Source organism: Mytilus trossulus, chromosome 2 (assembly GCF_036588685.1).
Source record: "Mytilus trossulus isolate FHL-02 chromosome 2, PNRI_Mtr1.1.1.hap1, whole genome shotgun sequence".
Classification (NCBI taxonomy): Eukaryota; Metazoa; Mollusca; class Bivalvia; order Mytilida; family Mytilidae; genus Mytilus; species Mytilus trossulus.
This window is the reverse complement of record NC_086374.1, coordinates 35892716-35917184: the sequence shown is the minus strand read 5'-3', so window position 1 is coordinate 35917184 and position 24469 is coordinate 35892716. Positions and strand designations below refer to the sequence as shown.

Sequence of the window (24469 nt, the reverse complement as noted above, 5' to 3'; positions counted from 1 at the left end):
TAGCTGTTGATAATATCCACTTGACATGCTTGAAATTTTATCAGATTACTTTTGGAGCAGTTATGAGTCTTTGAAGCAAGCGCACACAGGTTCTTTTAGTGAAATCATTGTTATATTGGTCAAATTTTTTCTTTGCTTTGACCAGATTTGAAGGGGATATTATCAAAGAATTGATAAACATCAGCACAAAGTTTGACTTCCTAGATCATCTAGCTCCAAGTATCATGTCAGGCATTGTCATTACTAAAGTCTAATAAATGTATTCTAATCTGAGGAACATTTCAACAACAAAAAAATCTAATGATACTGATGATCCACCACAAAATAATATAAATAGAACCATACAAAAAGTAAGCAAATACTGTGGTATGATGGCCAATGAGACAATTCTCCACAAGAGACCAAAATGACACAGAATTTAACAACTACAAGTCACCATATGGTCATCAACAATGAGCAAAGCCAATACCCAATCACCAGCTGTAAAAGGTCCCGAAATGACAATGTAAAACAATTGAAATGAGAAAACTAACGGCCTTATTTATGTACAAAAAATAAAGGAAAAGTGAATTTGCAACACAAAAACAAACGACAACCACTGAATTATAGGCTCCTTATATCATGTTATCAAATCTATGTATATACCATCTCCCATTTAGAAAAAGAAAACACATGAAAAAATTACCCTATTATGTGTTGCTCTCCTAGCTACAAAATGTATCCAAAATCAAAGATATGGAACATATTCTATCATAATAATTTGGTAACTAATGTAGGCCAATGTAATTACTGTCTCTTCCATGCCCTTCTTGAACATAAAAACTAAATATTAAATAAACAATACTCCTATTGCTCAGGTTGGTTGTCATCGTGCAACACAGTGAATAACACCATATAGGAAACCATAGACCTCCCTTTTGTTATAAGACACTGTCAAACATCCAAACATACTATCCACACTCATCTGTGTCCACACTTGTATAATTAAAAAAGTATATAAATAATTTAAAAAGCTTAATTGCCAGCATACACATATTTGTGTATAATGTGACACTGAATGCTGGCTTCCTCATACACACAGATGTTGTTGGACCTAATCTACCACATCGCCACCTATAATCAGGTGGGGATAATCTTCACCAATGTCTCTCATTGCAAACAAAAATGTTTTATGTCTACAATCAGAGACATATAATACAATTGTATTATATGTCTCATATAATACAATTGTATTATATGTCTGTGCTACAGCACATGCTATCACAGGGATATGATAGGACAAGTAATATGTCGGGTAGAAAAAATTGTATTCATGCACTTAAGCTTATTCATGACCACGCACCTGATGTAGTTTATATGCAATGGAAAGCACATTGTTTGATTATTATTTGTCTTGCATATTTGTCAAGGACATGTGTTTAGGACAATGATGGCAACAGTCTAGGAGATAGCCTTTACATATGAATTCTCAAAAATAACAGTTTGCAGGCCTCTTCCGAAGAACTCACAGGAAATGCGGTTGTAACATAGAAAGGAACAGAAACCAAAGTTTAAAACGCTTTAAGAAACAAGATTGCTTAGCAGATATAATGCTCTAACAACATTCACACAGGGATTGCCAGTAGTGGTAGATTTATTGTAGTATCTTCAGGATAACCATGGGGATAGAACCAGGATTTTTAGAGCTGCTATTTCTCGTTTTAAGGTCCCTCGTGTGTTTATTGGTCTACCAGAATATCGTCAACTGTGTTGTCCGTCTGTAATATTTTCTAGATGAATGTCGAGTTATAATATTTCAGCGTTAACGGATGATTGAGACAAGATGACACAATATGGAAATCTTTGTTTGAATAAGATAAAAGCATTGCAAATGGGGACGATATTGAGCCATTCTGCTTTGAGACGAGCCCGTAATCAGCAAAACTGAGCCAATGTTTCTGAAGATAGTGCTTCTGGTAATTGCAGAAGGGTCCCGTATATTATTATGCATTTTTTCGACCTTAGCATCAATTCAACACGACAGAGACTTATTGTGACGGAGCTCAGATCTCAAACAAGCGGCCTGTTACCTTCACGAGCCACCAGAAATCAAATCACAGATGCTAAATTTGCAGAAATATGTACAGCATACACGAATAGCATTTCTTGAGATTTGGACTTATTCAAAACCGAGGTTGATCTTTAGATCGTCCAGTGGAGTTTATCAGCACAGAAAATTTCTTCTCGATGTGAAACTTTAATTGTGACAAAGAAAAGCTTGTATTTTGTATTTGGAACATAATTATCGTACTGATTACTATGCCAGTTGATACAACTAATGCAGAAAGATCTTTCAGTGTTTAACGTAGGATGAAACCGTACTGACGCACAAGGAGAGACTATCCGCAAAAGGGATGATACATTTCCCCACGATAAAACTTAATTAAGATCGAGGGAGCTATAAAACATTTGCAGCACGCAAAAAACAAGAAAATGACTCAGCTGTACTTTTAAAAAGGTCCGAAATATCATGAGCCTGAATCCATCAATTGGAAATCCAACTTCAAAACACTGATGGATTCAGTCCAGAATTATGCTAAGCAATTGGCGAAAAGAAAGATATAGATAATCTTTCCGAATGGATTAAGGCTGTGAGGTCGTTGATACAAATCAGAATTAAGAAACTTAATGGGTCTATAAATACCAATGCTACGTCAATCTTCAAAGACCCAAATGTTACAACACACTTGTCCTACCTCCATTACAAATATGTTGTTGTCCCCACAGATAAAGCCCCAAACAACATAGTTTGTGTGTGTAAATCTCATTACATAAGCTGCTTGATCAAAGACATAGGTACCGGTATTGACAATTCACTTGGAAACTCAACATATACCCTCACGACACTTACCAAAGAGGTAATCCTGGATAATCTGTTCTATGTTCCTTTGGAATTTTTACCAAAGTTGAAAAACGGGATCTTTCATCACTGTGTTGGATACCTAAACTACATAAGTGTCATTACAAACAACGGTTATTATATTGCTGGGTCTTCGAAGGGCTCCACGAAACCTCTTTCTAAATTATTAACATCTATTTTATCAGTAATCAATTCCGGGCTTCAAAGTTATTGTGAAACTGCGTATTCTTGAGGTGGCGTAAATCAGATGTGGATACTTAAAATAAAGATCTTTAAGAGTACATAGAATCTAAGAATCTCTCAGCTTGCAATAGTATTAAAACATTTGACTTTTCTACACTTTAAACAAGTACCGGTATTCCAAATTTCAATTGAAATAGTTGGTATTGCTTTGTTTCATAAAAAAGAATGGCCAACGTAAATACACGTATCTTGTCTTGGGGAAGGACTAATCCTACTTTATAAAGAATCACTATGATTCTAACAAAAAAATATCTGAAACTGACATTATCAAGATGCTTGATTTCTTGATTGACAACCTGTTTGTTACGTTTGAAGGACGTGATTATCAATAGACTCTCGGCATTCCAATGGGAACCAATTGTGCTCCTCTTATCGCAGACTTATTCCTTTATTATTTATGAGGCTGACTTCATACAGGAACTTCTTGTGAACTTTCCATTTCTATGTAACAACATTCCATCAGGCCCTGCATACGAAGTATATATCTTCCAGTTGATACGATATTCCAGGGCTTGCATGTCCTATCATTAATCTTTGATAAAGGTTTGCTGCTCACAAGGAAGCTATTAAACCAAGAGTTCCAAACTATGAAGTTGAAATCATCCCTTCGTAAATTTTACGGACGCATCAGGAGATGGTTGACCGTTAATGAATTACCGTTTCACAGATGATATCGGATATGTTCCTTATGTCGTTACTACAATCCACTTCCCTTTTCGTCACGAATGTGACCTACCGAATTAGATTATTTACCGGGTTAGTAATAACATGAGCAACACGACGGGTGGCACATGTGGAGCAAGCTCTGCTTACCCTCCCGGAGCACCTGAGATCACCCAGTTGTTGCAGGGGTTCGATTTGCTTAGTCTTAAGTTTTCTTTGTTGTGTCTTTTGTACTATTATTTGTCTGTTTGTCTTTTTATTTTTCAGCCATGGCGTTGTCAGCTTATTTCCGATCTATGAATTTGACTGCCCTCTTTCGCCCCTCCTTTTACCTAATTTGTACTTCAATGACATTTTATTTCTTAAATAATGATTGACGTATGCTCTATGCTTTTAGCAAAACATTGAATATGCAGTGTCTAATACAAATATGGTAACTTTACTCACAATATATATAAACGTTTACTTTTGATAAGTGTACCTATTTTGACTTTTTTTTTCTTTTCTTAAGTATGATAAAATGGGGACTGTGTCAAAGCGACATTTATCCGACCATAGTGCAGACAACAGACGAAGGCCATCAGAGAGTCCGAAACTCCCGCACCCGTAGGCGTCCTTCAGCTGGCCCCTTAAAAAATATGTATACTAGTACAGTGATAATGGACGTCATATTTTACTCCGAATTATACACAAGAAACTAAAAATAAAATAATACAAGACTAACAAAGGCCAAAGGCTCCTGACTTGGGACAGGCGTAAAATTGTGGCGGAGTTAAACATGTTTATGAGATCTCAACCCTACATGTATATTTAAGCTGAACTACGATACGGATTTTGAATTTGTTTTTTACACCTGACTATCTCTTAATATTTTATTATTCGTGTGTCCATAAACGAATTGTTCGCACTATTAAAAGTGTGGAAATTGAAGTCAAAATTATTAACAGAACGATACCGTGTCTCAAAACACCAACAATCAACCAATCAATCGCTTGCATGAAATCGTGACGGATTTAAATTTTCAAATTAAAAGGTAGCCCGATGACCTTGTGGCGGACATTTCAACGATAAGTAAGTAAGGCATATATTCTCAACAAAATTCAATTTTTCTAGGAAACGGTTTTCCATCTTTGAACGTCTTATACTCTCAATACAGCTTGTGTTTGGTATTGTTGGGTAAACAACTGACAGCAACAACTAAATGCTGAAATATATTGTTATATGTCCCATTTTATTTACTAGTAAAAAGGTTGGATACATAAAGGCAATAGTATACCGCTGTTCAAAAGTCGTACATCGATTGAGAGAAAGCAAATCCAGGTTACAAACTAAAACTGAGGTAAACAATTATAAGAGGAAAACAACGTAACAACAGATACACTGAAGTCCAACAGAAATCCAAAATGACAAAGCAACACACAATGAAACGAACTATAAGATAATAACTGCCATTTTCCTGACTTGGTATAGGACATTTTAAGAAGACAAAAAATGGTGGGTTGATCATGGTTTTGTGGCTAGCCAAAGCTCGCGCTTTTAAAGCAATATTAAATATAACACTAAAAATGACAACATCACATAACATGGCAGGACTACAGTACAAATAAATGCAAGAACATTTAGGTCAGAGAAATACACAAATAAACTTAGTTTATTTCCCTCGACAATTTTTCTAGTAGTACATTGACGTGAGAATCGTCATGGCCAATGTGTCATAGTTGAGGAACTTAAAATTTAAAAAAAATCTAAACTTTGTTCGTATCTTCTTTGTTTAATTACATTTTTCATATTGGCCTATTCCATTTTGTTACATCTTTTGATCAATTTTATTTGGCAATCGCCAATGGCAGTCAGCAGGGTTTAAGAACATCAGTTGTTCGACCTGTTGGTCAAATGCGTTTTGTTTAAATATACTTTTTCACTTTTTTGATCTTTTGGGAAATGTTGTTTGTGCTGTTTTTAGACCCTTCTACAACGAAATTTGTTTGCATGCACACGTATAAAAATTGCGGTTTTTATCCAACGCAATCATAGGTTTGAACGTAATTTTCAATTTAGACTCGTTTATATTTTTTTGTTTGGGCTTGTATCATATTTTCCCTCCAGTTTATATGATCTGTTCATCCTATATTGACTCTTAAAATTCAAGAGTTTATCTAAAAATGAGGGTACTTCTAAATTGAGGATACTTTTTATATGGCCTTCCAAATACCGTTTCGACCCCTAACATCACTGAAGAGACATTTATTGTCGAAATCCGGATCTGGTGTACACAAAAAATATATTGACAACTTTCGATTGTGGCATAACATCTTGGCCACACAATTATTGTTTTCCGTTTAGTATTAAATTTATATTCAGATCCATTTTGTTACATCTTGTGATCAATTTTATTTGGCAATCGCCAATGGTAGTCAGCAGGGTTTAAGAACATCAGTTGTTCGACCTATTGGTCAAATGCGTTTTGTTTAAATATACTTTTTCACTTTTTTGATCTTTTGGGAAATGTTGTTTGTGCTGTTTTTAGACCCTTCTACAACGAAATTTGTTTGCATGCACACGTATAAAAATTGCGATTTTTATCCAACGCAATCATAGGTTTGAACGTAGTTTTCAATTTAGACTCGTATATATATATATCGCTTAGAATCAAATTCATAACAGTGTGGTCGACGGTAACACGTTTGTTTGTTATTGTACTGAAAAAATTACCTATATCTTGTTTGTCGTTGGCGATGATTTTATGCTCATGCACTCTATAATTATTTGTTACACATGTCGATACATAAAATGAAACTTGTTTTAGATAATTTTTATACCATCACTTACAACAGGTTAACTTTTAAGAATAATAATGTTCAGAGCTGATATCAATAAATATTAAAAAAACCCAAAAAAAACCAGTTTATTCATTGTAAAAAATCCACAACTTTTAAGTTAATGGAGATCCGCGTTCACAAAATATCTTATTGATTAAGAGAACACAACTTCTACGTTTTGATCATTTAAGAGTGGCGTACTATTTATTCAATGCTAACCAATGCTAGGTCCCCGTATGGCCTTCAACCATTAGCAAAATACACACTTTATAGAATGAAAACTCCAAGAGGTCTTGGCATGTAAAACATACAGAAGTTGAGCGAGAGAAAAAAAAATGGGATACCGCATGAAAATTGGAAAATGGTCCTCAATATTACTTTTGTTGAAATTAAAGACCTGGCGAATTTTAGCCTTTTTCAATGAATGTGATGTATTTTTTAAAAAAAGTCATGGTTTGTTTGGACATTTTTATAGTTCAAGTCTTGGTTTTAAATTATTTGCAAGTAAGTTTAAAGTCATTAACAAATAATAACTCACAGAAAGACGTCAAATCTATCAACAAAATAAAAAAATAAAAAGACGACCTACAAGGCACAGAATATCATGTATGTGTTCCGGACTATATGAGTATTTGGACCATACGTGTATGGTCATGACCATACGTGTATACTCGTATATGGTCCAACCATACGCGTATGGTCGGACCATATGAGTATACGCGTATGGTAACGTATGGTCCAAATACTCATATTTTATTTGCGATCACAAAATGCCCGAAGTCGTCCATTTCTATGTGAATTGGGTCGATTTGAATATAAATAAGATGAATCGTTTCTGTGGCCAAGTGTTTTTCACAAGTATAGTAGCAGTATAGAAGAACAGTTTAAGTTTCCTACATACACCATATGATACACTTTACCAATACAGTGACGTAAATGCATGCAAACTTCACAAGGTTTAATCCAAATAGCTTTCTTACTATCCGATAACTTTCAAGTACGAAAAAGACGGGGCAGAAGTATATTTTTGTCTATATGTTTTGTATTTGCACAACTTTTGAAAGGGGATTATGCATTCGTTCTAAATAAAATTTTAGACCAGATAAAAGTTAAAAGATGACCTAATTATAATTCGACAATCGCAATTGTTAAAGCTCTTTGTGACGTCCTTAAAAGATAATCAATCAACACATGCATTGCAACTTTTAAAGCTAGTAAGTCATTCTTTTTTTTTCCCGAAAGAACATGCGATATCATATTTTGAAAATTGATTGTCAAAACATAAAAAAAAACACAAGTAAAGGACGTTTAATAATTCAATATAATTCAAAACACAAATTCATGATTAGTATTTCAAATTATTTTATCTAGGCGTTGAGAACCTTTGGTGACCCCACTGTTTAAATGTCTATACTAAAGACGTCGTGAGCAATGGGCGTTATAGACGAACATTCACCTAATCTGTCCCAGTCAATGGGATATTCAAGTGCGCCAATCAATGTCCACAGCCACACTGTTATGAATTTGATTCTATCGCGTCTTACACAATAAGTTAATTTTTAAGTCAGTCTTTTCAAGTTGAAAGTAATCAACTTTCGTGATCAAACTACAAAATGATGCAGAGAAAACATCAAATTGGCAATCTAATAGATTCAAATATAACCTGTCAATATGTAGTTTTGTCAAATTACACATTATTTTGTTGATAAATTAATTAACACCACGTTTCAGTTCCTGCAACTATATGCTACTTGTCATCAACACAGAGAGCCTATTCTAATATAACTTTGCGAGGGTTAAGATATGCAATTAATTAAAGTTACGTTATCAGTAAAGATTAAAAGGTATAAAAATGTGTGCCCTACAGCTGATAGTGATAAATTTAAAGCAAACCTAAAAAAAAATGTCTGTGGAATTCATGCAGGCATGTTATATGAGTTTTTAACAGCGGTATACTACTGTTGCCTTTATTTATATATCGACTTGTTATTTTATTGAATAAAATAACTATTGAGAATTAAAATGGGGAATGTGCCAAAAAGGGCCTACAAAAGAGCAGAACACAAGTCAAGACCACCAATGGGTCTTCAGCACATCGAGAAACTCGCATCTAAAGGCGTGCTTCAGCTAGTCTCTTAACACAATTGTGTAATAATTCAGTTAAAATGGACGTCACACTGAACTCCGAAACATATAAATGAGCTCAAATTAATAAATAGAATGAAAAGAAAACATTGAATGCATTACAACCACACATCATTGATAAAACCCGTACGCGACGCCATTAGCTAGGTCAGTACCTTTTCTGATAAACACATTCGAGTGTTCGCAAACAGCACACACACACACGAATATATTCTTTTTCATGTGTTACCTTAAAGTAAAATAACAATATTAAAACGAACTCAAACGAAAATTTAAAACGGAAAGTCCGAAGTCAAATGGTAAAACCAAAAGCTCAAGCACACCAAACAAATGGATAACAACTGTCATATTTCTGACTTATGTAAAATATTGTGGATTGACCCTTTTTTACATAGCACAACAATCCACTAAGTACAGAGCCACGTGAAATGAATATAACGAAAAACCAGACTAAACAGTAAAAGTAATATGCATTAAGACAAGCAAAATAATACAATACCACGTTATAAAAACGATAAACAACGTCAGTACCCATAATCTATAATTAAAGGGGGTAGACCTTGGTTCAGGGAGATAACTCTTTAAATCAGTTATGCGTTTGTAAAAGTCAAGTGTCATCAATGTATTTTAAGCATTTACCTGAAACATATTGGAAATAATCTATGTAACCTAGAAGCTTAGAATATATTTATGAAAATGGTTGACACAAACGAACTGATGATTTTAAGAGTTATTTCACTTAACCTATGTCTACCTCCTTATAAGACCATTGTGTATTACAAAAGATTAAAAGTAACATCATCGTGACTATGTTGACTTTGCATCTTATGGACTATCAGATCATGTGATAGGTTCAATATTTGCATGTCGGGTAATGCATGCATGTATAGCAGCGGAAGTTTACTCTGTCGGCGCTGCTCATCTCGCTTCTTATGGATTCCGTGCGATTCTCACAGATTGTGTTTTAGTGTTACCTTCATTTATCGCCTCTTTAGCGATTTTTACATCGGTAAACTACTTTCGCCTTAATTCGTCATTTGAAAATGACCGCATAGTTCCTTTTGGAACGGTTAAGATGAAGATACTCATTTCTTTAAATCACAACCAAACACGGCCTTGTAAGTCGAACATGCTAGAGTGGAATCCGTTTACATAAATAAATAAATAAATAAATAATCTTTATTTTAAGAGGATGATCCCATTAGTTAAAACTAATCTTCCTGAGAGTCCTCAAAATAATAATAACATAGTTATAAATACAAACAGTATAATAAAGTTATATTATACACAATATACAATTGTATTGAAATAATAATGAAAATGCATATTAATTTGCACAATTGATGAAAAATTTGTAACATTTTGTTTTAAAAGATACAAGTGTATCACTCATTTTGATTTCATTTGGTAAACTGTTCCATATTTGAGAACCTGAATATGTAAATGTTTTCTTTAAAAAATTTGTTTTTGGTTTTGGAAGATTTAATAGTTTTTCATCAGCTGAACGTAAGTTATAGTTTTGATTATTGGTAAAATGAAAATTTTCTTCTAAATAGTTAGGAACCATGCCATTAACTGATTTAAATACAAGTATTGCCTTTTGGTATTGAATTCGTTTTTCCACATTTAACCAGTGTAAACTTTTAAACAATAAACTGGATGATGTCATTATGTCAGCTTCTACTATAACCCTAGCAGATTTCTTTAATAATTTATTAAGTTTATTTATTTTACTTTCACAACAACTTCCCCATATATTGCAACAATAATCAAATAATGGCAGAATATAAGCATTAAAATAGATAATACGTATATGCATAGGTAAATATTTTCTTATCTTTTGTAATAAGTTGATTCTATTTGATATAGTAATTGACATTTTATCTATTTGCTGATTCCAATTTAAGTTTTTGTCAATATATAAACCAAGTAGTTTTTCACAATCTACATTTTCTATTTGTTCATTTGAAATATTTATATCTAAACTGTTTCCAGTTAAACAAAGCCTTTGTTTTGAACCAATAATCATTGATTTACACTTTTTGGCATTTAATTTCATACAATTTTGCAAACACCAGTTTTCAATAACATGAATATCATTTTGAAGGTTAGAAGCTATCTGAATTACATCATTACCTCTACAATGTAATGTAGAATCATCTGCATATAAATCTATTAATGAATGTTCTATATTAAGTGGTAAATCATTGATATATAAAATAAATAACAGAGGGCCCAGGATAGAACCTTGTGGTACACCAGTTTTTATGCATTTAGTATTAGACATGACGTTATTGACCTTAACTTGTTGGCTTCGGTCAGACAAGTATGACTTAAACCAGTCTAGTGTACTATTTGAAACATTATAATATTCAAGTTTTTTCAATAAAATTATATGATTAACCAGATCAAAAGCTTTCTTTAAATCTAAAAATATAACTCCGTTTATCTCTCCATTATCTATATTTGCTAACCATTCATCTACTAATTTAGTAAGTGCAGTAGTACACGAATGCTTAGGTCTGAAACCTGACTGTGTAGTATTAAGAAGGTCATTGCTATTCAAAAATATATACAAACTATTAGCTATATGTCGTTCTATGATTTTAGAGAGACAAGGCAAAACTGCTATTGGTCTATAATTATCAGGATTACAGGCATCGCCACTTTTAAAAATTGGGCATACTCTTGCAGTTTTAAAAATACTTGGAAATTTACCACATTTGATACTTAGATTAAATATATATGTCAAAGCTGGTGCTATGACATCGCTGCACATACTCAAAATATTTGGTCCGACATCATCTAAACCAGTTGCTTTCGACTTGTCAAGTTTTTTTAAATACATATTTACATCTAAAATACTCATTTCTGGTATAATGAATTTTTCACTACCCCTTTGTAACTTTGATTTTACAAATTTATTGAGTGCATCAAAATTGGCACTATCATCACTATTACATAATTTGTTATCAACTAAATCTTCAGCAATATTTGTGAAATGCAAATTAAATGTATTTGCTATATCAACATCATTTTGAATTACATTATTTTTATATTCTACATGCGTGATATTATTATGTATTTTTTTAGGATTAAGACTTTTGACATACTTCCAAATAGTTTTACTATCTTTACAATTTGAAATAGCATTTTGAAAATACTTTTTCTTTGCCTGTTCTACTAAAAATGTAACCTTATTACGCCAAATCTTATAATTACATATATCATTAATTCTGTGAAAATGATCTCTTTGGTGTCTAGCGCTATTTATATCAGAAGTCCACCACTCTGGTTGTTGGATATTTTTTACCCTTTTAATTTTCTTAGGAGCATGTTTCTCTAGAGTGCTTAGAAATAGATTGTACCAATAATTAGCTGCTTCATCAACATCTCCAATCGATTCAATAAGATGAAAAGGAGTATTTGTTAAATTTTCAATAAATTTATTTTTATCAAATTGTTTAAATGATCTATATTCTATGGACAAGTGCTCCATTTTTGATATTTTTGGGTTAAGTTTTCTTGTTACACAAACAGGATAATGATCACTGACAGCATAACTAGGCACATTTACTTCTATAATATGGTCTACATCGGTCGTATATATATGGTCTATGGTAGTTTCACATTTATTTGTTACTCTTGTCGGTTTATGTACAATTTGTTGTAAACCATACAAATTAATACAGTCCTTCCATTTTTGATTTCCGACAACTGTATGATTTATTTGTGAATAGTTTATATTAAAATCTCCTAAGAGTATAATTTCTTTATTTTCTGCAGAAGCTTTATCTATTTCTTTTTCAGCTGAATCAATCCAAGATTGAAATGAGCTTGGTGGACGATAAAAAATGCCTATTAAAATAGAGTTTGTGTTTGGAAATTTAATTTCAATCCATAAAGATTCAATACTACTTATTTCTAAATCGAATCTTCTCTGATGACATACACTATTTCGTATGTACGCAATTACACCTCCGCCATAATTAATAGCGTTTCTATCTTTTCTTTCTATTTTGTAACCTTCAATTTGTAATGTTTCGGTACCAATTTCATCATTTAAAAATGTTTCTACCATACCAAATATATCAAATAATTGTTCATATTTTAATAGAAATTTTATTTCTTCAATTTTTGGTTGTAAATGTTGAATATTTAAACAACCTAGTTTAAACCCTTTTTTAAATAACCAACTTGCCTCATTATTTGTACTTTTATTTACAGAACTAGGTGTTTTATTTTTACCCTTTGTATGCCTCTTTTGAGATTTTCTCCATTTATTATTATTACTGTTGTTTATATTATCAATGTCTTTTATACAACATGAGCATTGTATACTACTACATTTATCACATAACAGATTTAAAATATTATATCTGTTTGAAAAACTAGAACAAGCTAAATGCTACCTATGAACATAATCTGACTTACGTACAGAGTTTGGTGAATGATAGTTAAAAAATGGTGCTCTGTCTACATTTTGTGTATTTAGCTCATTAATGTTTCCCCACGAGTCACGAGAGTTCATATAGAGATCATTACTGTCCTTTACGTTTCTTGGGTTGATTCCTGGATGGTTGAAATGTCTTCTATCTGTTGTATTCAAGTTACTCCGAGATTGATATCTTGGTTTTGTAGGGCTCCTTTTGAAGTTGTTTGTGTAATATTGGTGACTGGAACTTTGATATCTATTTCTGTTTTGTTGGTGGAAATGATGCTGTATTGGTTTTCCTTTGAATACTTTAATTACTTTATTAACATTTGCCAACAACTTTATGGTTCCATATCTATTCAGATGAATGCCATCTGTGGTGTAAAATGATTTAGCTATATGATCATCTTTGTAGACAAAAGATTCATAATTTGATATGAATTTGACATCATTATAATGACACATTTCTTTTAGGATTGTGTCATATTCGGTGACATCACATCGTATCCTTGGCAAAATTCCAGAAACAATTGGTCGACAGTTTTGACATCTTACATGATTAATGATTTCTTGGAAAATGTCCACAAACTGTTGTACATTCATTTTGCTACTTGCATCGTTGCCACCTACATGGATTATCATTGTATTGTATGAACTCAGATCCATACTTCTTATGTCTTCGTATAAATCTAGTACATTTGCACCTCTGTGAACATGAACATCTATATAATCTTTTAATTTAGATGGGTCAATTCCTTTTAGGACTGAACTTCCTGCAATTAAAACTCTACTTCCCGATAATGGGAAGTTTGGTTGGGTATCATACTCAGGATTTTGAGGTTCTTCATTTATATCAGCATTTATTGGCTGTTCTAGTTCATGTGTATTTTCCTGTAATATTGTTTCACATGTTGTTTTTGGAATTGTTTGATCTTCATCTAACATTTGGGTAATTTGGTTACAGAGATTTTCCTCCTCAATAAAGCTTTTTTGTAATTTAGATGTTTCCAGGTCATAAAGTTTTATTTTATCACTGATGCTTTGTGTTTTTCCTTGTAACATGTTAACTTTTTTTTCCAAATTTTTATTAACATTCTGAATTTCTGATTTACTCATCCTACAAACTTTCCCTTACCTGGGACAGGCTCAGACAGACATATTATAGTGAATTAAATTAGTTAGATGGCACTAAACCGTGCCCTTAACCTGGGACAGTGGTGCAACAGCACAACACAACACATGAACACACCATACAAAGCAATCATTGATACTAAGGCCAAAAACAACAACCATCACGCAATTACAGGCTCCTAACTTAGGGCAGACAATCATAGAATGTGGCGGGGTTAAACCAATCCTCGCCTAACCTTGGATAGTGGGGAAATATAACAACTTAAACACAAACTATAAAAACAGTTGAAAAGGGCTAACTAATCAGATGGATTCAAAGTAGAAATACATATACAAAATGTATATCAAAAACCTAGTGTGAACGTGGCAGGGTAATTGTACACCCCACAACAAAAAGACATACAGGTATATATCTGAGAGTGCTGGAAGTTACTGACAGCTAGTTCAAGGCAAAAAACAACTCATAAAAAATCATGCATCTAAGACTAAAAATATCAATCAGTATACATATCCAACAAATTTATTGAAATGACGTCAATAAAATTCAGAGAAAAACACGTCCCTGTCTGTACAAAGCCAAGATACAGGTATCTACAGATTGTAGACTATATTCAATGTGCATATGTATTAAAAACAATATATTCAGTTTGATTTTAATTTACTGACAATAAAATCAGTATAGATACCAATAAAAAACAATATTTAAAGATTTTATGATAGTTTTGAAATGGTAACTTTTCATAAGATGATTTGAATATAGATAGTTTAAAATTATCATCATCTTTTTATCTCTTTACAAGATCCCGGATCTAATAAGTATCCTCTGTTACAAAGCACAGACACCCTGCCCGAAAAAATGCCGTCAATGGATTTCTATGAAACACTGAAAGTGTCAGTGTTAGTAGCACATGTTTATTAGAACCATTTTTTTAAGGAGACGAATTACAAACAGTAAAATACCGTCGTCCTGTATATACACGCTGAATTTTGCAACCAAATTCGAAGACAATTATTTTTCAATAAAGTTGGTGTCCAACGTGACTTTGTATTCTTTCCTTAATATGGATCAAAATAATCAATTATATATTGTCCATTTTAAAAACCTGTGATTCTTTTTGCAGTTTAAACACCGAACACGTAATGTGTTTGCAATATGGTAATATCGACCACTAATGGCACTATAATATTTATCTGCATCGTATTCTGTCGAAAGCATTTAGTATGGCTATCATGATAGACATCGCCAAAATAAATCCTAGGACAGATAGACCCAACATAAAGGCATTGCTCGGTGTATCTATCACCCTCCCGCTATCTGTAATGTCAAAGATTCTAGTAAGTTCAGTTGCATCGAAATTTTGTTTCAGTGTCGATTTATCTGTAAAACAAAACAAAAATGTTTTAACTGAAATAAATAGTTACAATAGTTAATATTTATGTATTATATGAAGTTTTTTTAAAAACAAATCAGATACTTGTATGGTCCTTTATTTGCAGGTGTGAAATTTCTCAAAAAATATATTGAAAAAGAGGGACGAAAGGTGCCAAAGGGACAGACAGTCAAACTCATTAATCGAAAATAAACTGACAACGCTATAGCTAAAATGAAAAAGACAAACAGACAAACAATAGTACACATAACACAACATAGAAAATAAACAATAAACAACACGAACCCAACCAAAAGCTAGGGGTGATCTCGATTCTTTTAATGATTGTGTTATTTAATATATAAGTATATACAATGTAAGTTTTAAAGCCCTGACAGGTTTGTTATAAATTCGTTTGATTTTGATTTTTGATTTTTATCCTATATAAAAGAATTTAAATTAAGAAAGGTTTTATCACTGAAATGACTAACTTGAACCTTTGTAAAAGAAATGAGAAGGTTATCATTCATAGTGACTGTCCCTCCTTTCATTAGTTTTCCAGGATACATCTTACCACATACTTGTATGACATTTTATAGTGCCATACATTTAACCCGGAACCTTAAAATGCAGACAATATATAACGATACACATAGTAGTTATGCAACATGTACACGTAGTTTTCTGAACCTTACACAGCTACCAGCAATTATGATTTAACAAAACACATTCGCCCAAACTAAATGTTTATGATTTTATTGCAAGTGGTCAAAATACATACCATATACCATCATTCTCCGAACAGAAACGTCTATGTATTAAACACGTCAGGAAATGTAATCTCTGAAAATAAATTTTAGAAACCTGAAAATCTAAGACTACAGTTAAATAGTTATAGCACTTACAAAACGATCAGACTCCTTATCAATGTGTATAAGTATCGCATATGGCATATGTTTTGAGAATCTTTGTAAGTTATGCGGCCTAAATGTTAATATCTATAGCCCTATTCTAGGAAATCGCATTAGACAATCTGTTACGGTGTACACAGGCAAAATTTGCTCACATCAAATTCACATGAAAAATTTCATATGAGATTCACCTAAATCGAGCTTATACATCAAACTCACATGAAAATGTTCATGTGAATTGAGATTCACATGAATCTGATGTGAATTTTTTCTCATGAATTTCACGTGAAATTTACAACAAAAACTTTTGATATTTTTCATGATTTTAATTAAATTTGAAAATTTAGATGTTATTTGAATTTATCTATTTTGAAAATTCATGTGAATTTCACATGAAAAAAGTTTACGTGATTTTCATGTGAAATTCACATCAGTTTCACATGAGATTCATGTGAACTCACAAAAACTGATTTCACGTGAGTTTCATGTATAAACTCGTTTGAGGTGAAATTCATGTGAGTGAAATTTGCCTGTGTAATTCTTGTTGCTTACATGTTGAATTCTATGCACTGAAAAGACGTGTCTGATGGATAGGGACACGTTTTAGTTTGCAAAAAATCCATCCACTTGAAGCCTTCTTTCATGTTATTAAAATGTCATTTTCAGAACGACTGTAGATGTGAATTATTATATCCCGCAGCGCAGTCAAATCGACGGGACTTGAAGACAAAGACATCGAGACCAATCACAACAGAGTACCGTACGGGGAGTATAGTGTGAAGCTTTAAAAGAAGTGAAAGTTATCCAATGAACGAATAAAAAACAACTAATGTTCACTTTCTTCATAATTATTTCTTAAGCCATTGTTAGCTATTTTTTCACATGTTTCTTGTCAACCAATATGCGTCAAATACAAACAATTAAGTTGCAGTGTAATCCAGTGAACATTTGATAATTAAAAATACATGTATTACATTTTTACTTTCTCGAACGAATGGTTTATCATAGACACCATTATCACGTTCATAATCGAATAGCCAATTAAAAAACACTGAAAAAAAAATGTTTTCGCGAAAATAAAGCTTGAAGTTTAACCAACTAAAATTACCTTTTACGAATTGTCAATTATCCAATAGTTTTCGTGAATTTCAAACAGAAAGTATAAAGCTTCAACCATTGTATTGGACTGGTTCAGGATGTTAATGTAAATGGCACCCCTCGGGATATATTATAACATAAATCTGTCTGTATTGAGTATAAAACATGTCTAAAATTCAGCTAGTGTACATATTACAACTACACATGTATGTTGTGTTTTCTTTTTTGAAGGTGTAATACTTGTTGTATTTGGACATTATTTATGTTAAACAAAAAAAATAATCAAAAAAAAAATTGACAGATGGGAGCAATCTATATTATTTCAAACTAGAAAGACAGAAAACACCTGTGCCGAAGGCAAAATAAGAAAATACAAATTGTGAAACACGATTCACACTAAAAATCCATATCCCGTTGCTAACTGTCAATTAAAAATTGAATACGAGTGTCAAGTTAAAATAGTAAAAAATCATCACAATTTCATAGAAAATTCCCAGAGCACATACTCATACATTTAACAGTATGCATACTAACTAAAAAAGGTACTTCAATATACCATTCATAATAATGTGGTAGATTTTCAATGGCGAGCAATTATACATTAAAATACACAAACTATTCAACTCAGCAACCATGTAACAACAATCCCGACGGTGAATGTGAAATGGAAATATGGTCACCTCAGTTTTCTTCAGACCAAGGGTAAACCCGTGCCAAACCATTAAAGCGGCATCCGTTTTGGTTTTGCCGGATGTATAAGTACTCAGCCACGTCTGATCAGAATGGGACAATATATCCAATGCCTCGTGTAGTGAAAGTGTCATGCGCCCTGGGTCCGGCTGCTCATCTCTAGATTAAGTAGTAAATCGCTTGATAAAATATCTTTTGTTTTGTTACATGCTGTAATCAAATTTAACCTCTATGATCAACTCTCGGATTTATAATGATTCAGATTTGTTTAAACTTGCTTCGTACTTTGTTTAAAATGTTAAAGTCATATGAAACAAGTGACCGATGAAAAATAATATAAATCCAATTCTTGAACCAATGCATATATATCACTAACTAAGTCTTTTGTGCACTATTTTTATCATTTTTTTCGCTTAAATTTCGTCATCTTTTTTTCAATAGGTCAGTGCTGCTGTGAAAATATGGCAGTTTATTAAAGATCCTGCTTGAAGCCGAAGTTTATCGATTGCCACCCGTTTGTAAACAATCAACAAAGAAGATGGATATTTAGGTATGCACGGGTATTGTTCTTCTCATATATGTTATGATGGTATGATTTTAAACCCCTAACGGGAAGGATCGTGCCTGATATTCAAATGATGAAATCATAACCTTTCAATCAGTTTAATTGAAGTCTGGAGCTGTTGTCATTTTGTTTGTTTTTTTCTTTGGTTACTACTTCTGACATCAGACTCGTTTACTTTTCTACATTGGCTAGATGTATAGGATGAGGGTTGAGATCTCATAAACATGTTTAACCCCGTAGCATTTTTGCGCCTGTCCTTTGTTAGTCTTGTATTATTGTTATTTTAGTTTCTTGTGTACAATTTGGAGTTTAGTATGGCGTTCATTATCACTGAACTGGTGTATAATTTGTTAAGGGGTCAGCTGAAGGACGACTCCGGGTGCGGGAATTTCTCGCTACATTGAAGAGCTGTTGGTTACCTTCTGCTAGTGTCTTTTCTATGGTCGGGTTGTTGTCTCTTTGACACATTCCCCATTTCCATTTTCAATTTTATATTTTACGTGTATAACAGGTACAAGAAGATATACTTTATCTTGATGACGGAGCGATGTTAACGTTTGGTTTCCATTCGCACTTGCGTATTGCGATCACCGGATTTACGAGAAAGGTCACGCTGCATAGTTACGGAAACATGTCGATGAATTGTTTGCTGGAAGCAAGCAATTAAAAAAAAGTAAGTTTCTTTTAAATTTAGACAAATTATATAATTTTCTGGAGAAAAAAAGTATATGTACATAAGTTTTATAATAAAAACTAGCCATTTAGCCCGAGGGTATCACCAGCCCAGTAGTCAACACTTCGGTGCTGACATGAATAACAATAATGTGATCATTTTTATAAATTTCTTGTTTACAAAACTTTGAATTTTTCGAAAAACTAAGGATCCCAGACATAGATTACCCTAGCCGTATTTGGCACTACTTTTGGGAATTTTGGATCCTCAATGCTCTTCAACTTTGTACTTGTTTGGCTTTATACATATTTTGATTTGAGCGTCACTGGTGAGTCTTATGTAGACGAAACGCGCGTCTGGCGTACTAAAATTAAAATTATAATCATAATGGTACCTTTGATAACTATTCATATGATTTAACGAACGGATATTGTTATTAAAAAGTTCAATTCCTTTTATATCACATGGTTGGAAAGGTTGAACAAGGTTTGATTACACATATCGACTGATTCTATAGAACATAATAAAAACCTGATTATTTAGTTTTAATTTAAAAAATAATAATACGGCCAATTTGGTTTTATTCGGAACGAAAGAAAAACCTTACAAAAGTGAGAGTTCCGTTTACGGGATGTACAAGTACACTATCACGTCTAATCAGATCAGAACGGGGACTTTTAACCCGATCCTACTTTTAGAGAAGTGCCAGGCTGTATGCACGTTAAGAACCCTCGCAAAACTATTTTAAGGGTCCGTAGGTTGACTGTTGCATGTCAAAATTACTGTCCCTATGCAATATACCCTAATTTTATAGTGGCAGTCCATATTTGCGCAATCTCCTTCCTGGACGGTCCCTATTATTGAATTCATTGTTAATTTGTTCTCGTCCAGAACATGCATAAAATATTTGCCACTGAACTTTAAGCAAACAGCAATGAATCAATGACAAAACATCTTATACAAAACAGTCTTATATACATTTGTAGATTAGACCGTTGGTTTTCCCGTTTGAATTGTTTTAAACTAGTAATTTTTGGGCCCTTAATAGCTTGTTGTTCGGTGTGAGCCAAGGCTCCGTGTTGAAGGCCGTACTTTAACCTATAATGGTTTACTTTTTTAATTGTTATTTGGATGAAGAGTTGTCTCATTGGCACTCACACCACATCTTCATATATCTATAGAATAAGAAATATTAGATATATATCGGATGAATCTGTTTCAATCTGAAAATTGATACTATTTGGATTATTTAACTCACAATATTGGACAGCTACTGTAACACATTGTCATATTGACTATTTCAGGATGGCCATGGGGTCAATCCTTGTCTATAAATTTTACTGACCGCGCTCGTTTATATCCTCAAATGGATGAATTCTTAGTACAAGAAGAGAAAAAAGGTGTTTGTATAGAAATATAGAAAATTTACTGTATCCTCCCTTATACGCATGTATTTAGATGTTCATGTATATAGATGAGAAAACTGAGAAAGTGCCCCTAAAGGCAGATTGACATGGAAGCGGTTTCCTTCCTTTCTTCATGTACAGAAAGTTTTAAATGTTGATGTTTAACCACTGTGTCTAAAGATCAAAGATCATCAAATCGCTTATTTTTAAAAGCAACTCTAAACAGAACTTTAATAGATATAGGAAGATAAGGTATGATAGCTAATGAGACAACTCTCCATGTCCAAATCACAACTTGTAAAAATTAAACCATTATAGATCAAAGTACGACCTTCAACACGGAGTCTTGGCTCGCACGGAACAGCCAGATTTCTAAAGTATTTAAGTAGCCTGGTACATTGCTTTTATGTTTGTAAATTCAAATTTAGATTTATTTAATACATATGAAAGATACATGAACAAATGAACAAGCCTGATACAATCATTTAAATAATTTAAGTCAATAAAGTGTTACTAAAAATACAGGCTTAAAACATAAAAAAAAAATATGCAGAAAAGACCCTCGAAAAATAATTTTATATAGCATATAATAGTTTAAGAATGCAGAGCTAGTTTTATTATATATATATATATTTTTAATATAGTCCGTTTGTATTCGGAGTTTCAGTTTTGTCTTTTACAGGCAGAAGTAAATGCAGGTGTGGAATTGTAATTTTTTAACAAAAAAAATCTAAGCTTCATGAAAGATCTTGGAAATTAGAATATTTAGATGAATGTTAAAATTTAAAAAAACAGAGCATTTAGTTTTGATCTGATTTAATCATAATTAGATTTTGCTATTCCAGGCAATGAAAGTGGTATTTCCAACTTTTAAAAAATAAAGGCGTTCAAGATCTCTACATGCTTTTATCGGTAAAGTGGTACAAAGATCTCTTATATGAAACTTTGTTAGTAGCTGATGACTTTTAAATGTTTCAAATTCTTGCGTTGTTTTCTAATTTTTTACTCAATTTCAGGTATCGATTGAGCAATTTACACTGCATTGTTTTATCATCGTAAGGCTTTGAAAATTGAATATCAAAGAGGCGATAAACTATTTTCTGGTTCTACTTTGATGATCTGTTTGGAAATAAGCTTTTGTATTGTTAGAACCATAAAGTGAACATATTATTTTGAGATATAATATATATGATTTAATTAAAAGATTGAAATAAAATCGAGAATGGAAATGGGGAATGTGTCAAAGAGACAACAACCCGACCAAATAAAAAAACAACAGCAGAAGGTCACCAACAGGTCTTCAATGTAGCGAGAAATTCCCGCACCCGGAGGCGTCCTTCATCGAATTTTTGAAAATAGCCATGCTCTGAAATAATAGTGGGGGGAGTTTTCATCAACATCATACTTTATTTCCTCCTATATGTTATAGAGATCTTGATTGCCAAGCTGATGATATGAAAAACTCTCAACCAATTGTGAAACCATTGTGTACACGAAATTGTCACTAGTCAATTAATCTGTTATATAGCGAAAGTCTCTGTGATTGAAGTTCTGTGCACATACCTATGTGGTGGGTCAGTATATCTTGAACAAAGTATCTACAATTTAAAATTGTCGCTAGTCGGGGGAGTAGTCAAGAGTTTAGCTACATATTTCGCGGTTAAAAGCCTGCCATAAATGTGTGCATATTGCAACATGAAATCATAACTATTGTTCTTAGTCAATCTTAGAAATCTGACAAAACTGTTGACGGTCTTTTCGCATTAGCTCTTCCTTATGTAGTCTTTCAATTAGGTCAATAGCTCTTTTAACAATGTTTTCCCCACTGAAATTCGGTCGAGAATGTGGGAATGTGCCTGTAAACATATATATATATATATGTAGTATGTCAAACATTTTAAGGTGGTATGGGTGTCTTTCGCCATCTTGGATTGTAAAAAACAGAGAATCTAAGGTCCATATTTTCTATCAAGTTAGCAAAATTTGATGCAGGAATGCAGATTTTAAATGTGAATTTTCATTTCAAAGAATCAATTTATAAGAATATAACTTATAAAAATTAATATTTTTACAAGAGTAGATTATTTTTGGTTGTTTTTTTTCAATATTTTCAAATTGGCAATTTAAGGGGAGGTAACCCTAAAAAAGTGCATTTTCTGAAGGACTCTACATGAAATTTTCATATTTTGTCTTTTAGCAGGAAAAAACGTACGGTGACCCTATCTTTTCTTTTGATATTCTCAAAGCATTGTCTGAAAGCAATCTTTTCCTAATTTATTTTACAATTCTATCATTTTGTTTAGTTTCTATTCACAAAATGTGGTTTTTTCCTGTATAATCCATACAAAATTTGTCATTTTGTCACAACCTGTAGCTTGAGAAAATGCGCGGTGACCTATCATTTTTATAATATTTTTGAACATGTATCAATAGATACTACATTTTGACAAAGTATGAACAAATTCTATCATTTTTATTTTAGACTCCCATACCACCTTAAAAGGGAGTATTTTGATCATATGTTAATTACATCTGGGATTAATCCATATTGTTTTCTAAAGGCATCTCCGAAAAACTGGCAATTAAAGTCTGTAAATGAAAATTTGTTTTGAACCATATTCCGCCTTCATTTCGCAAAGTTTAAACATCAGCTTCCGTTTTTGTACCAGTATTGGTAGTCTCTCGAGGTTGGTCATCGATTCACACATATCTGACATTATATCTTTAATGGTTTCTGTTTAATTTCTCGTGAAGACTTTAAAGTAGCACACTGTATAGATTATTTATGTCTATTGTAACGGTTGAAAATTATTTATTGTCTTATTATTGTCTTTTATTATTTTTGTTGTAGAAATACATGCAATTGTAATTTGTATAGCGTGTTTAGTGGATATGTCTGCTCTGTATATTCGTGTGTTTTTTTTCTTGGATTCCTGTATATAGCAGGTTTGAATTGAGATTTTAAAGACTGTTCTTAAGTTGCCCGTGACAATTCGTAGTACATCGTCAAACTTGCTTTTTTCAATATTCGGAGCTACACGAATTGTCTCACTGCTATAACCTAACATAATACAAAATTCAAATATATGTGAAAACATTCAAATATAAGGATGATACTTTTTATAATATTTTTATTTTGAGACAAAAACCTTGCTTAGCTTATTGTTTATGATTTTAAATATAAGATACAGTTATTACAGTTATAATTCAACAGTGCAACAAAGTAAATAATTTCATCAGCAAAGTCAGTAACCTTATTATCAAAGAACCACTTCTCTTTTGCCCACACATACATCATTTCTTGATACCAATTATGTTTGTTTTAGCATTGTTTACAGTAAAACCTAATTTACGAGAGTACAACAAAAGTGTTTATTACACATCTAATAAAAAAGACAATTTAACGGGTTTTTAAAAACAT

The 24469-nt window shown here is 32.4% G+C and overlaps 1 long non-coding RNA gene across 1 annotated transcript; it reads right to left on the bottom strand.

Annotated features, from left to right (window-relative positions):
- Window positions 1-14878: 14878 nt before the first annotated feature.
- LOC134705079 (uncharacterized) lies at window positions 14879-17863 on the bottom strand. Its single transcript, XR_010105474.1, has 3 exons — window positions 17725-17863; window positions 16487-16548; window positions 14879-15713 (listed from the first exon to the last, which is right to left on the bottom strand). It is a non-coding gene; the product is annotated as an uncharacterized LOC134705079 (long non-coding RNA).
- Between the last annotated feature and the right edge of the window lie 6606 nt (window positions 17864-24469).